This window comes from Mus pahari, chromosome 7 (assembly GCF_900095145.1).
Source record: "Mus pahari chromosome 7, PAHARI_EIJ_v1.1, whole genome shotgun sequence".
NCBI classification, from domain to species: Eukaryota; Metazoa; Chordata; class Mammalia; order Rodentia; family Muridae; genus Mus; species Mus pahari.
The window spans coordinates 74,123,354-74,136,714 of record NC_034596.1 but is presented as its reverse complement, the minus strand read 5'-3'; positions in this window follow the sequence as shown (position 1 = coordinate 74,136,714).

Here is a 13,361-nt window from a genome sequence, read left to right as displayed (position 1 = left end):
GAAGGGAGGGGAGGGGAGGGGAGGGGAGGGGAGGAGAAGAGGATTCTTTTCCAGCGTCTTCTGTGACCCTATTCTGCAGCTCCAAGACTCCAAGAGAGCTGTTTCTGGAATATATGGATCTCGTTCACTGCAGGTGGGATTCTCTTGGCATGATGGGATAACTACTCTAAGGTAATTCTGAGACTCAGAATTGGAGGGGAATGTGCGGCAAGGGCAGGGGCCACGCACAGCCCCCTGTACTCAGTAAAGAGCACCTAAAGCCTGCTGGCTGGACAATCTTCTTACAGTCAGGCTGCCATCTGACTTCCCTGACCTGACCATCCTGCAGGCCTCCTGGAACAGTCTTTCCCATTCTTGAAGAGCTCACAATTGCCCTGCCAAGTCTCCTATTTGGAGATTAAATCTTTCCTTGCCTGGCACTCTCTCAGGTCACCACAGCGCCCCCTCCATTCCCAGCATATTCGAATGGATCCATCAGGAGTCCTGACTCATGATCCTTCTCCCAGTGCTGGAACTGCTCAGGGGCCAGCATTGTCTGGGGGGGGGGGGGGGCTCCATTTGTCATTCCTCAACCTGCTGTTACCCAGCTCTCCAGGACGTTCCCAGAAATGAAACCTTGCCCACCAAAGTGTACTCTTGTGGTGACAGTAGAGGTTTCCCGATTCACCATGAGTCTGCTCCCAGGCCCAGTTAATTAGCTAAGAGGTTGGCCCTCGATTTAACCTGGTCTACCGAATTCATTTCATGGCATTTTTGAACGCCCGTGCCTCTCTGGTGATGGAAACTAGAAGATACAAGTGCACAGTCCCCTGAAGATGTGGCAAGAGGTGACCCACTCTACCTGTCTTGAGGGAGGTCACACTTGTAAGTAGCCAGGACAGCAATGGCTGTGGGCGCTTGGCGAGACAGCCCCCTAAGTGGCCCGGAGCACAACCTCTGCTGGCTTGGTCCTTAACTCTCTGGTGTCAGTTTCGTAGAGAATGCTTGGCTTAGAGGTGGGGCAGAGGTACAGTGGAGGCTGTTGGCCATCAGGGCATTTCCCTTGTTCAGCGTGAGCCATTTTACAGTTAACTCCAGCAGTCTCTGGGGTATGTGTGTCAGGGAGTAGACTCATAGAATCCTACTTTTAGGGCTAGGCTTTAGTGATTAGTGAGTACGGGGTCCCCCGTTCTACAAGTTGGACGAGAAGCCCAGGAAGGCACCTGTGGGAGAGGAAGACTGGAGCTTGGGTCCTGACTTCTCCCCTCCACATCCTCCCAGAGAACCAGCCCCACCAGGGCCTCCATATCACAGCCCTCGGGAACCTTTCACTAGCCTGGTGCTCCAGGGGACAGACGGCTGGGGAAACGCATCAGGGCATCCAGCTTGTCACTGCAATGAACCAACGATGTAATGTTTCTTGGTGCTTTATTGACTATTTGGCCCTCAGAAATCCACGTTGCGATTTAATTCCCGTAGTAACAGTACTGAAAGATGGGGTCTCTAAGGTTTCCTCCGTGTGGATGGACTTGAAGGCTTTTAAGACTTGTAGGAGCAAATTCCTTTTTATTCTTTCACACTTCTTCCACATGAAGAGCAGGATTATTCCCAAGGATGTCGTGTCCAAGGTGCTGGGTTAAAAACAGGCACCGGGCTCTCCTCACACAGCAAATCCTGGTGCCTTGATCTTGGCCTTCCCAGCCTCCAAAACTGTGAGGGATAAACCAGTGCATCTGGTTGTATGCGTTTTCCAGGCTCAGGTCGTCTTTCTCTTTTAAGATTTGTTTTTAAGTGTATTGGCGTTTTGTCTACATGTATATCTATGCACCAGGTACCTGTCTCATTCCCAGAGAGGTCAAAAGAGGGTGTTGGTACTCTGTATCTGGAACTGGAGTCACAGATGCTGGTGAGCCACAGTGTGGGTGCTGGGAATCAAACTCCTGTAAGAGCAAGAGTGCTCTAGACTGCTGAGCCATCTCTCCAGCCCTTCCGTAGTCCTTTACCACAGCACAGCACAGACTAAGACTCCTGGCTGCTTGGTGGGTTTATTTGATGTATGGTGTGTGGTATGAATGTGTGTGTGTGTTTGTGTGTGTGTGTGTGTGTGTATGGTATGTGTATGGTGTGTGTATAGTGTGTAGTGTAGTATAGTATGTGGTGTGCTGTGTGTGTGTGGTGTGTGTGTGTGTGTGGTGGTGCCTGTGTGTGATGTGTGTATGTGTGTGTGGTCTCTGTGTGTGTACAGTATGTGATGTGTAGTGTGATGTGGTGTGCATGTATTGGGGTATGTGTGTGACTATGTGGTCTGTGTGTGTGTGTGGTGTGGTGTGTTTGGTGTGTTGTATGTGTATGTGTGTGGTATGTAGTCTATATGTGTGATGTGGTGTATGTAGTGTGGTGTATGTGTGTGTGGTGTATGTGGTGTATATAGTATGTGGTTTGAGAGTGTGTGCATGTGTATACATCCATACGTGTGTTCTATGTGAGTAGTGTGGTATGGTATGTGTGTGTGTGGTATGTGTATGGGTGTGGTGTGTGGTCTGTGTGTATATAGTATGTGGTGTGGTGTGTGTGTGTGTATGGTATGGTGTGTGTGNGTATGTGTGTGTGTTATGGTGTGTGTGGTGAATGTATGTAGTATGGTATGTGTGGTGTGTATGGTGTGTGGTTTGTGTGTGTGTATGAGTGGGTGTGTACGTGCGTGCGTGAATGCATGTGTGTTGTTTTTCAGAGGCTTGTTTCCAAGGCTAGAAGGACTTTACATCATCCATTAGCAACCTGAACTGCATGGGCTGCTCTGTGACTCACTTCCCTTAGGCCAGGTTAATGTTTCCTTGTGAATAACCCTGGTGTGTGTGTGTGATTCTTTCTGACATCACTTCTGAACTTAATGTGTGTAGGGTGGAGGGGAGGTGACGCCAAATACGTGCTATTTTTCCACACCATTTCTTCCATATAAACTGTTATCCAATTCTGACACTCTCTTCCTGGAGTTGCATTAGATTTCTATGCAACGTGCCCCCACCAACGCAGGGTCCCCAGATGACCTGCACTTCTATCCAGTTGACCACAAAACAGAGGATTCTAATGGCATCCTTCTGAGAATGACCATTCATGAGAACGGAATGCAGGAAAGCACAAGGTCGTGGCTTTATGACTGAGGTCATGTGTCAGGACAGTCACACAGATGTGTAAGGCGAGGTATTTCTTCACCAACAGGGAACAGCCTTGGTCTTCGTAATTCACGAGTCTTTACACTTCAATTCCTGGTGCCTCTCCCCTCCCTGGAGGTCAGACAGTGAGGCTGGGCATCCCCACTCTTTAATTAAGTGTTGGTTTTTCTGGCAACCAACCCCCATCCTGAAGATGTCTTGGAGTTTCACCTCATTACCGTGAACTCCAGCTTAGGAAGGAGCTTGTTATCACACAGGCAACCCCACTGGGTTGTGAGCTACGAGCAAGGAAGCCGAGTCAAAGGGCAAACAGCCATTTGTGTTGGAGTAGGCTAAAAGGCTTGCTTTTCCAAGTGGCTAGGACCTTACAGATTAGAAGTGACATTCCTCTAGAGTTCTAGACTGGAAGCCCAGCTCAGGGGAGGGTCTCAGCAGACAAGGCTGGGACATTTGCTCCAAAATACCAAGTGAGAAATGTTGATGAGGGATAGGAAAAGAACTGATTCCAGTATGTCAAGATCCACCGTAGGAGTCCTGCGACAGATACACAAATCCCTGCTGCCTGGGGTGGGGTAGTTTCAACTGTTGGCCACGGGTAGGTATCGATCAGACTTGTACCTGGAACCCGAGATGACTGCATGAGAGAATGACTCTGAGGAAGGTCAAGTTAGAGAGACAAGATGGAGCTGAGGACGAGTTGCAAGTTTGAGTCCACCGGGTTACACCGTGAGACTCAAGAACAAATGGATGAGAGATGGCTCAGCAGATAAGAGCACTCACTCACTGCTCCTGCCTGTAACTCCAGTTCCAAGGGATCTGACAGCTCTGACCCCCTCAGACGCGTGGGCTCCTGTGCACACACCACACTCCCACATAAGTAAACATTACAGCAACGCCAAAGAAGGGATGCGGAGAGAAAAAAATAAAGGAGAAGGTGGGGGAAGAAGAAAAGAAGGGAAAGATAGCCAAGGTTAATGGAGGTCAACAACTGGGCCTTTCTTCATGTTAGCATAATGGCTGGAGACTTCCAGGTGCTACACTGGTGATCTGGAACAAGCTGTGGCAAAATATGGTAATTATGATGTCAGCTTTGATGGGAAGGGGGAGGACTACCAGTTTGTTTAAATTAATTTTTTTCTTTTCATTTCTTCTTTCTTTCTTCTCCTCTTTGTTTCTTTCTTTCTTTCTTTCTTTTTTTCTTTTTTTCTTTCTTTGAAATAAGGTCTCAGTACAAAAACCAGGTTGGCCTTGAACTGACAGAGATCTGCCTGCCCTTCTTGAGTAATGATTAAATGTTGGGATTAAAGGCATGTAACACTACAGGCCAGCTGGGACTACCAGTTTTAAATGAATGTCCCTTAAGTGATTGACAGGTCTAAGCGCAGAGCTGTGCGGGTATTAGACCCAAAGTATAAAGTCTCAAAGGAAACAGACGTAAAAGAACGGCAGCGATGCCAGGCTTACAGCTGCTCTTTTACATTAGCCGTCGCTGGGCCCAAGTGAAGAGCCCACGCTTCCAGCCGAGACATCCTTTAAGGGCCTGGTACAGTCAACTCATCATAGAAGTGAGTTGTTTTTCCTAGTTTCCAGATAACAGCTTTCACTCTTCCAGGCTCTTCCACACCCCTCTTTCTGACTGTGCCAGCCTGCCACTCTCAGAATCCTGAACTTCTCCTCGCTGACTGTGCCGTACGTACCATCTGCCCGGAAGGACCACTCCCTGTTATTGCAATCAAATGTCTTACTGCCTACCCCCGCCCCCCACGTGATCAGAGTGAAGAAGATGAGAGTTGGAAGGAAGGAATCAATGACTCAAAGTTGTCCCTGAAGTTAGGGGACCGACTCCCAAAGCTCTGCCTTCATCGAACGTGGAGCGGGGCTCAGGGGTGAGAGGGCTTTTGTGGGTGGGAAGGGAAAGTGGGGTCTTCGCCAGAAGTCAACTTTCTCTTTTTTTTCCCCAGTTAGACTATACAATGGCCTCGAGGCCACTCCAAGTCCTGCTCAAATGCTCCTTTCTTCATGGGACCTTGCTAGTTACTAAGGAAGTGTGTCAGATGGTCTGAGTTCTGTGATGCTAAGAGGCATTTGTCAGTTCCCTACCCTTGTCTTTGGGTCTTTTTGTCAGCTACAGGATCTGGAGGAAGTAGCATGGCAAAGGGGCTAGGAGAGTAAGACCAGCCTCAGAGGGGCCCAGTGCACCCCCTTTCTTCTCCTGTCAAAGCCGAGGGCGATTGAAAACAAGGGACAAGGGACACCGAATTCTTGGTGCCGGCGGTAGGTCTTCTATGACACAGTACACCCTACGTTTATTTAATGTGTGTGTGCACATGCATGCAGGTGCCCATGGGTGCTGGAAGAAGACATGGAATCCTCTGAAGCTGGAGTTACAGCTGGTTGGAAGCTTAGGTTCTAGAGTCTGTTCCTCCCCGCCCAAACAGCAAGGAAGTCAGGCTGTGATGGCGCTCGCATTTAATCCTGGCACTAGGAAAGCTGAGACAGGCGCATCTCTGAGTTCCAGGCTAGCCTGGTCCACAGAGCAAGTTCTAGGACAGCCAGGGAGACACAGAGAAACCCTGACTGGTGGTGATGGGTGGGTAGGTGGGGGATTAGGGAGAGAGAAGGTAGGTGGGGGGAGGGGAAGGAGGAGAGGGAGAGACTTTTAATCATCTCTCTAGCTCTTTCTTTCTTTTTCTTTTTTTTCTTTTTTTCTTTTTTTAACTTTTTGTTGGTTCTTTGTGAATTTCACATTATGCACCCCAATCCCGCTCATCTTCCCCTGCCACTGTCCAGGCCCTCCATTCCTGTAACCTTCCTCCCAACAGAAGAAAAAGAATCTTGTAGAAGCTGTAGGGTGCCACAGTGTGTCCCACAGTGTAGCCTTTTGTCCACACTTCTTTGCTTGCAAATGTTCATTGCGATGACGATGACGAGTTGGTCGGGTACAACGAGGCCTCTGGCTTCTCTCTGTCAGTACTGGAGCCTCACTGGGATTCCTCTGGTTATTGTTTCTATTTTTTTTAGTTGGAAGGAATAGCTTTACACTTCACAGAAAGGCTGCAGCCTTTGCTAACGATTCATCTCATTTCTGACCATCACAAAGTCTTCCCTGTGGAAGGCTCGGCCCTCCTCCCCTCTCCCCCGAGGCCACACTGATGGTCAAACCACATTCATGCCTCCGAGCCCTGCTCAAATGGCCCTTCCTCTACAGGGCCTTGCTCCATGATCCAGGCAGAGTTGAGACACTGAATTCTGTGAGAAGCCCAAGGCGCTGAGTAGTTAGAGCAGCTTGTTTACGGGGCTGGTTCCCTGAGGACTCCAGGCACTGAATAGTTTATCTTTACCTCATGGTAGGGTAGCTGACCTATCATGAACAATAAATATTTGAGCCCTGGTCTTCAGGAGGCAGGGGTCAACCTAATTAGACAGAAAACAGGACAGACACAGAGGAAGAGGGGAGGGGAGGCAGGCAGCCTTGGAACAGCCACCCTTGTCAGAAAAAGCTATTTCTCACCTGTCTTAGTCAGGGTTTCTATTCCTGGACAAACATCATGACCAAGAAGCAAGTTGGGGAGGAAAGGGTTTATTTGGCTTACATTTCCACACTGCTGTTAATCACCAAGGAAGTCAGGACTGGAACTCAAGCAGGTCAGAAAGCAGGAGCTGATGCAGAGGCCATGGAGGGATGTTCTTTACTGGCTTGCCTCCCCTGGCTTGCTCAGCCTGCTCTCTTATAGAACCCAAGACTACCAGCCCAGAGATGGCACCACCCACAAGGGCCTCCCCCCCTCCCCCGTGATCACTAATTGAGGACATGACTTACAGCTGGATCTCATGGGGGCATTTTCCCAACTGAGGCTCCTTTCTCTGTGATAACACCAGCTGTGTCAAGTTGACACAAAACTACCCAGTACATCACCTTTTGCTAGGCCTGCCTGCTGGCCTCTGTGTGACCAGACCATCCCCTACTGCACACACACACACACACACACACACACACACACACACACACACACACACTTCTATTTGTAGACAAAACTCAAAACAATGACTCCAAAAATAACTCCTTCTTCAAGGTCAGTGGAAGGCCATGAAAATACCATCCCCAGCATCTCCTGAACCAGAAGGCAGACACTGGCTCAAAGAGGGGTATGCTAAAAATGTTTAGCACATCCCTCTGTGACTTTCATGGGTCTTAGATGATGCCATTCTGCTGGCTCCTGTAAAATATTTTTAAATTGTACAGTTTGATTGTTATAAAGACAAAGGCTCCAAATTTTATTCATTTTATATGTTCATTATTGTTAGAGGCCCTTTTCCTTTATGTTCATGTGTATATGTGTGGTATACATGTGTGCAGGTATAGTGCCAGCCTGCGCAGATGCGGTGCATGCACTCACGGAGACCAGATATCACTTCTGGTGTGTTACTCTGTTGCTAGACACCTTTTATTTTACATTTTGGTTTTGAGACAAGGTCTCTTCCTGAACCTGAAGCTTGCTGCTTTTGTAAGACTGGCTGGATACACTCCCTAAGAGCCACCTGTCTCTGCTTACTAGGTGCTGCCATGCCCAGCCTTTATGTGGGGGCTGGAGATTGAAAACAGGTCCTCACGCACAGCAGGCACCTTACCTGCTGAGGCATTTCTCAAACCCTGGTTTTAGGGTTTTGTTTTGTTTTGTTTTTTCAAGAAAGAGGTTCAAATTGCTCAGACTAGCCTTGAACTCCTGACACTCATGCCTCCGCCATCCTGAGAGTTGAGACTGCAGGCTTGTGCCACCCACTGGGCTAATCGGTACTGATAGTTGAATCCAAGCCTTCACGTATGGTAGACAACTGAGCTATGGCAACCAACCGAGCTACACCTCAAGCCTTATTATCTGTCTGTCTGTCTACCTGTCTCTCTCTCTCTCTCTCTCTCTCTCTCTCTCTCTCTCTCTCTCTCTCTCTCTCTCTTCCTTTTCCTTTGGCTTAAGTTTCCTGTGTAGACCAGACTGGCCTCAAACCCCTGCCTTGGCCTCTGTGTGCTGGAATTACAAGTGTGCAACAATTCTCCAATAGTAGTGTGTGCAGTCACATGTATGTGCTTTCATGTGAAGGCCAGAGGCTGACATTAGATACCTTTCTCAATCACCATTCATCTTTCTATTTGAAGTAAGGAGCTCTCTGATCTCACTAGGCTGGAAGGATGGCCAGGAAACCCCAGAGATCCCACCCTCTCCCATGTCTCTGCCTCCCCAGGGATGCTGGAACTACAAATGTACTCTGCTGTGCCTAGCTTCCTCTTCTCTCTCTCTCTCTCTCTCTCTCTCTCTCTCTCTCTCCCTCCCTCCCTCCCTTCCTTCCTATCTTTCTTTAATTTTTTTTTTGAGACAGGGTCTCTATGTGTAGTCCTGGATAGAGTGACTTTTACATGTGTTCACAAGGCATACTCAGACACCAAGTTCTCAGCACAAAGGAGATTTCTTACCCCAGAAGGGCGAGCAGTGTTGGGGGTGTGGGGAGAGTGGTGGTAACTGCAAAAGCAGCAGCAGCAGCAGCAGCAGGAGCAGCAGCAGCAGCAGGAGCAAGGGCAAGCAAACGCACAAGCAAGAGAAGCAAGAGAGTATAACAGGGCCCCAGACCTTAGCACAATTGACTCCATGATGGAAGTACCACTCTGGCTGTAAAACCCACCAAGTAGACAGCAAGAAGAAAAAACAAAAAAACAAAAAACAAAGGCCCAGTCCATCAGTGTCCATATACGTCTGGGATAGTCCCAAAGTGAACTAACCTTGCTTTTTAGCCTCTGTGGTTCCTTCATTCTGCTTCTGGCTAACTGTTCTTGTTAGCTGAAGTATATCAACCCAGAACATGGCTTTTGTGCTTAAAAGGTCACCCTGAGAAAGGCTCAGGGCTAAACTTGGGATCCAGAACACCCAGTGTAGTCTCCAGCTGGCTAATAAAGACTTTCTGTTGGTCTAAACCCATGTCTGAGCAGTCTTCTCTGGTGAGTGTCCCTCAAGGGGAGTGAGAGGAGTGAGAGAGGGTGTTTCTGCAGGAGTGGGGTTCTTAAGGGGAAAAAGGAGGAGTCAGAGTTGACAAGTCCTGATTGGACATAGTAGCCAAGTAATAAATTTTGATCGTTGGACTGAGGTGTGTTTGTCTTAGGAAGGATCAACGGTGAAATAAGGGAATAGACCTTGGGGGCAAGCTTTAAGAACATAACAGTTTTTAGCAGGAAGAAAAAGGGTTAAAAGGGCAAACTCTGTGTGCAGTGTTTGCCGTGGTCATGTCTGTGTTTCCCATGGTCAGGCCTGTGTTCACCAAGCTTTGGCCCATTAGAGTTCTTCATGCCCACCTTTTTGTTTTATTATTAGGTAACTAGGTCTTGGGTAAGTGGATGCCATTCTCTCTGGCTGCTTCCTGCTGACACCAGGACATCAATGAGTTGGTTTGTTTTGATTGGTCATGTTAATTAGGTAAGCCATAAGGGGCTTTTGATTGCTGTCTGTCTGTCTGTATTTGTTTTGTTTTTATTTAGAGTGTGTGTATGTGTGCGTATATAACTTTTGAGAGTCAGTTCCCTTGTTCCATGCAGATTCCCGGGCTCAACTCAAGTGTACTTGAATTTGAGTTTGACCAAGCATCCTTACCTACTGAGCCAACTCACCCATTTGGTTTTTGGTGGCAGTTCTTAGCCTGTAGCTCTGGCTGATCTGAAACTATTATGTAGCCCAAAGTTATGGCAATCCTTATTCCTCACCTTCCCTAGTGCAAGGATTTCTGGCATATGCTACCACACCCAGATGAACCTTTTCTTATATACACATGCCTTGTTGTTGTTGTTGTTTGAGATAGGGTTTCTCTGTGTAGCCTTGGCTGTCCTGAAAATTGCTCTATAAACCATACTGGCCTCAAACTCACAGACATACATCCACCTCTCCTCCCTAATGCTAGGATTAAAGGCTGTATGCCGTCACTGCCCAACCATATAGAAACAAATTTTAAAGGGCTAGATGTTGTAACTTGCATCTGTAACCTCAGCACTCCTATGGTGAGATAGGAGAATTATCTAGAAACCTGTGGACCAGTTAATCTGTAGTACATGTGACAACAGCAGAAAGAAGAAACCCCTTGTCTCAATGATAGGAGGTGAGAACAGGCCCCTGAAAACTGATCCCTGACCCTCCACACAAGCAGATGGCACATATGTGCAAGAACACACACGTGTACATATATATATATATATGTACAGAGAGAGAGAGAGAGAGAGAGAGAGAGAGAGAGGTTTTTTTTCCGAGACAGGGTTTCTCTGTGTAGCCCTGGCTGTCCTGGAACTCACTCTGTAGACCAGGCTGTCCTCGAACTCAGAAATCCGTCTACCTCTGCCTTCGAAGTGTTGGGATTAAAGGCAGTGCCACCACTGCCTGGTTTAAAAATATTTTTAAATTAAGCCGGGCGTGGTGGCGCACACCTTTAATCCCAGCACTTGGGAGGCAGGGGTAGGCGAATTTCTGAGTTCGAGGCCAGCCTGGTCTACAGAGTGAGTTCCAGGACAGCCAGGGCTATCTAAGTTTTGCATTCTAATCCGTATTCTACCCAGGTTTGTTTTCCTCAAGTGGAAGTTGATGCTCCTCTTTCATGCGGGGGCTTCAATATTCTGGGGAAATGGATTTGAAACAAGGCAAGCTCTAAGGTTCTCTGTGAGGAGCTAATGACACCGCAAGTGTTAGAATCGCTGTCGGCTGTCTTTTTGCTTCCTCCTGCTCACCAGCCAAGCAGATGTGTAGGAGAGGAACCCATTAGCTCAGTGTGCAGGCTAAAGGCACAGAGAGCCGGCGGTGCTTCCCCTGCCCTAACACTAGCGTATCTCGGGGCAAGGTGAGCGGACAGGATTTCAAAGCTGAGTTTTACTGTTTTACCCACCTGAGCATTTGAATCATACACTAGTCTGTGAGCCTAAGGCATATTCCAGGCAACTTTTCATCCACATCAGGGAGGTCTTACCTTCGAGGACATACACACTTACTCAGCTTCAAACAACTCTGATCTCCCGTCACTTATTTCCAGCTCTTTGGGTATGTGTTGATCATTAGCAACAAAATAGAGAAAATGCAGATGCTTCCCACAATTACTCGGCTAATAAGTTACAGCTGAAAAGCTGCAGGGACAGCGTGTTCTGATGATGCTTGCTAGAGATGATGTTTCTGATGATGCACGCTAGGGATTATGCTTCTGATGATGCTTGCTAGGAATGATGTTTGCTATGGATGATGCTCGCTAGGGATGGTGTGCCACCTCCACACCAGCAGCAGCAGAGCTTGGCTAGATTAGGGTTTCTTAGACACTCTGTGCAGGTGTATCCTGAGAGAAGCAGGGAGCCAGAAGAAAATGAGCTAAAGAATGTAGATTCAGGAGTGTGGTGTGTGTGTGTGTGTGTGTGTGTGTGTGTGTGTGTGTGTGTGTGTGATGGAGGTTTGTTGTTCGGTTGGTTGGTTGGTTTTGAAAGATGAGCTCCTTTGTGTAACCAAGGCTGACCTCAGACTCACAATCCTCCTGCCTTGACCTTCCAAGGGCTGGGATTACCAACGTATGGTAATATGTGCCTGGTTTCTAATCATAAACTGGGTTTTGTTGGTGTTGTGGGTTGGTTAATAAGTTTTAGATAGAGTCTCATATGTCACCTCAGCTGGTCTGGAACTCATCGTGTGGATCAAGTTGGCCTTAAACTCACAGAGATCTGCCTGCCTCTGGTTCTCAAGTTATGCGGGAGTTTTGAACCAGAAGGGAGACTTTGGTTCTGAGAGTATCTGCTTCTAGAAGACCCATGAGAATCCAGCGTTTTGTTTTATTTATACCAAGAATCTACTTCTCTTTTTAGTTGAAAGACTTAAATTGTCCCCTTGCTTAAGCCCATTTGAGTTGGATTTCAACCACTTGCTACTGAAGGAGGCCCAAAGGGGCTACAGACAACTCTAGTGAAAGGACCTGGGCTGGAAGTCAGGAGACCCAGCAGTCCTTATTCTGAAGAAAACCCAGGCTTTTCACTTTGGGAAAGTTGTATCTTCTCTGGGCTCCATGCCCCCTGTATAGACAGAGTTTTAAATTTCCAAGATCAGATTAAGTAATCACGAATCCTCACATATAACCAGAGCACCAATAATTCTCACCCATATTTTACAAAAAGAAAGGATATCTGTTCTCAGTAATTTATCTGTTTTGACACAAGTATCACTATATTGCCCAGGCTGGTCTTGAACTCTTGAAGCTCAAGCTTTCATCTTGCATCAGCCTCCCGAATAGCTGAAATTGCAGGCACATGCCACTGGACCAGGAAATAGAGAGGCTATTTCAACACCAAAAATATAAAGAACACAATTTTAAAACTGGATAATGGAATAAAATTATATTTACGAAATGGTGGCACACACTTATAATCCCTGCAACTCAAAAGGCGGGTGAATTTTGACTTTGAGGTCACCTCGTACTATGTAGCTGGAGATCCTGTTTCAAAACAATGACAACAAAGGCAGACACGGTGTCTTGACTCATGATCACAGCACCTGGGAGACTGAAGCAAGAAGTACCCAAGCTTCAGGCAGGTCTGGCCTTGCCTGGTCACACAGTGAGCTCCAGGCCAGTCAGAGCCACAGAGTAAGATACTAGAGCAAAACAAACCAGGCGCTAGGAGACAGCTCAGTGGGTTGGAGTGTGTGTTGCCCATGTATGAGGGACTGAGTTCAAGTCTGCAGAGCCCACATAAAAGCCAAGCGTAGTCACTTGTACCTCTAACCTCAGCATTGAGGGAGTCTAGAGACAGACGATCTGCTGGGCCTTTATCATTGCCAATCTAGTTCCAGATTCTGTGAGGGACCCTATATCAAGGGGATATAGTGAAGAGAAGGAGAGAGAGAGAGAGAGAGAGAGAGAGAGAGAGAGAGAGAGAGAGAGAGCAAGTGACTTCTCTGACTTCCACGTACCTGTTGGCACTCGGGTTCACACATTCACATACACACTCAGACACTTACAAACACACACACACACACACACACACACACACACACACACCAATAAAAACAAAAAGAAAAAGCATCCATCAAATATACTTTAAAAGAAGACAAGCCAGGCGTGGAGGTACACACCTTTAATCCCAGCACTCGGGAGGCAGAGGCAGGCGAATTTCTGAGTTTGAGGCCAGCCTGGTCTACAAAGTGAGTTCCAGGACAGCCA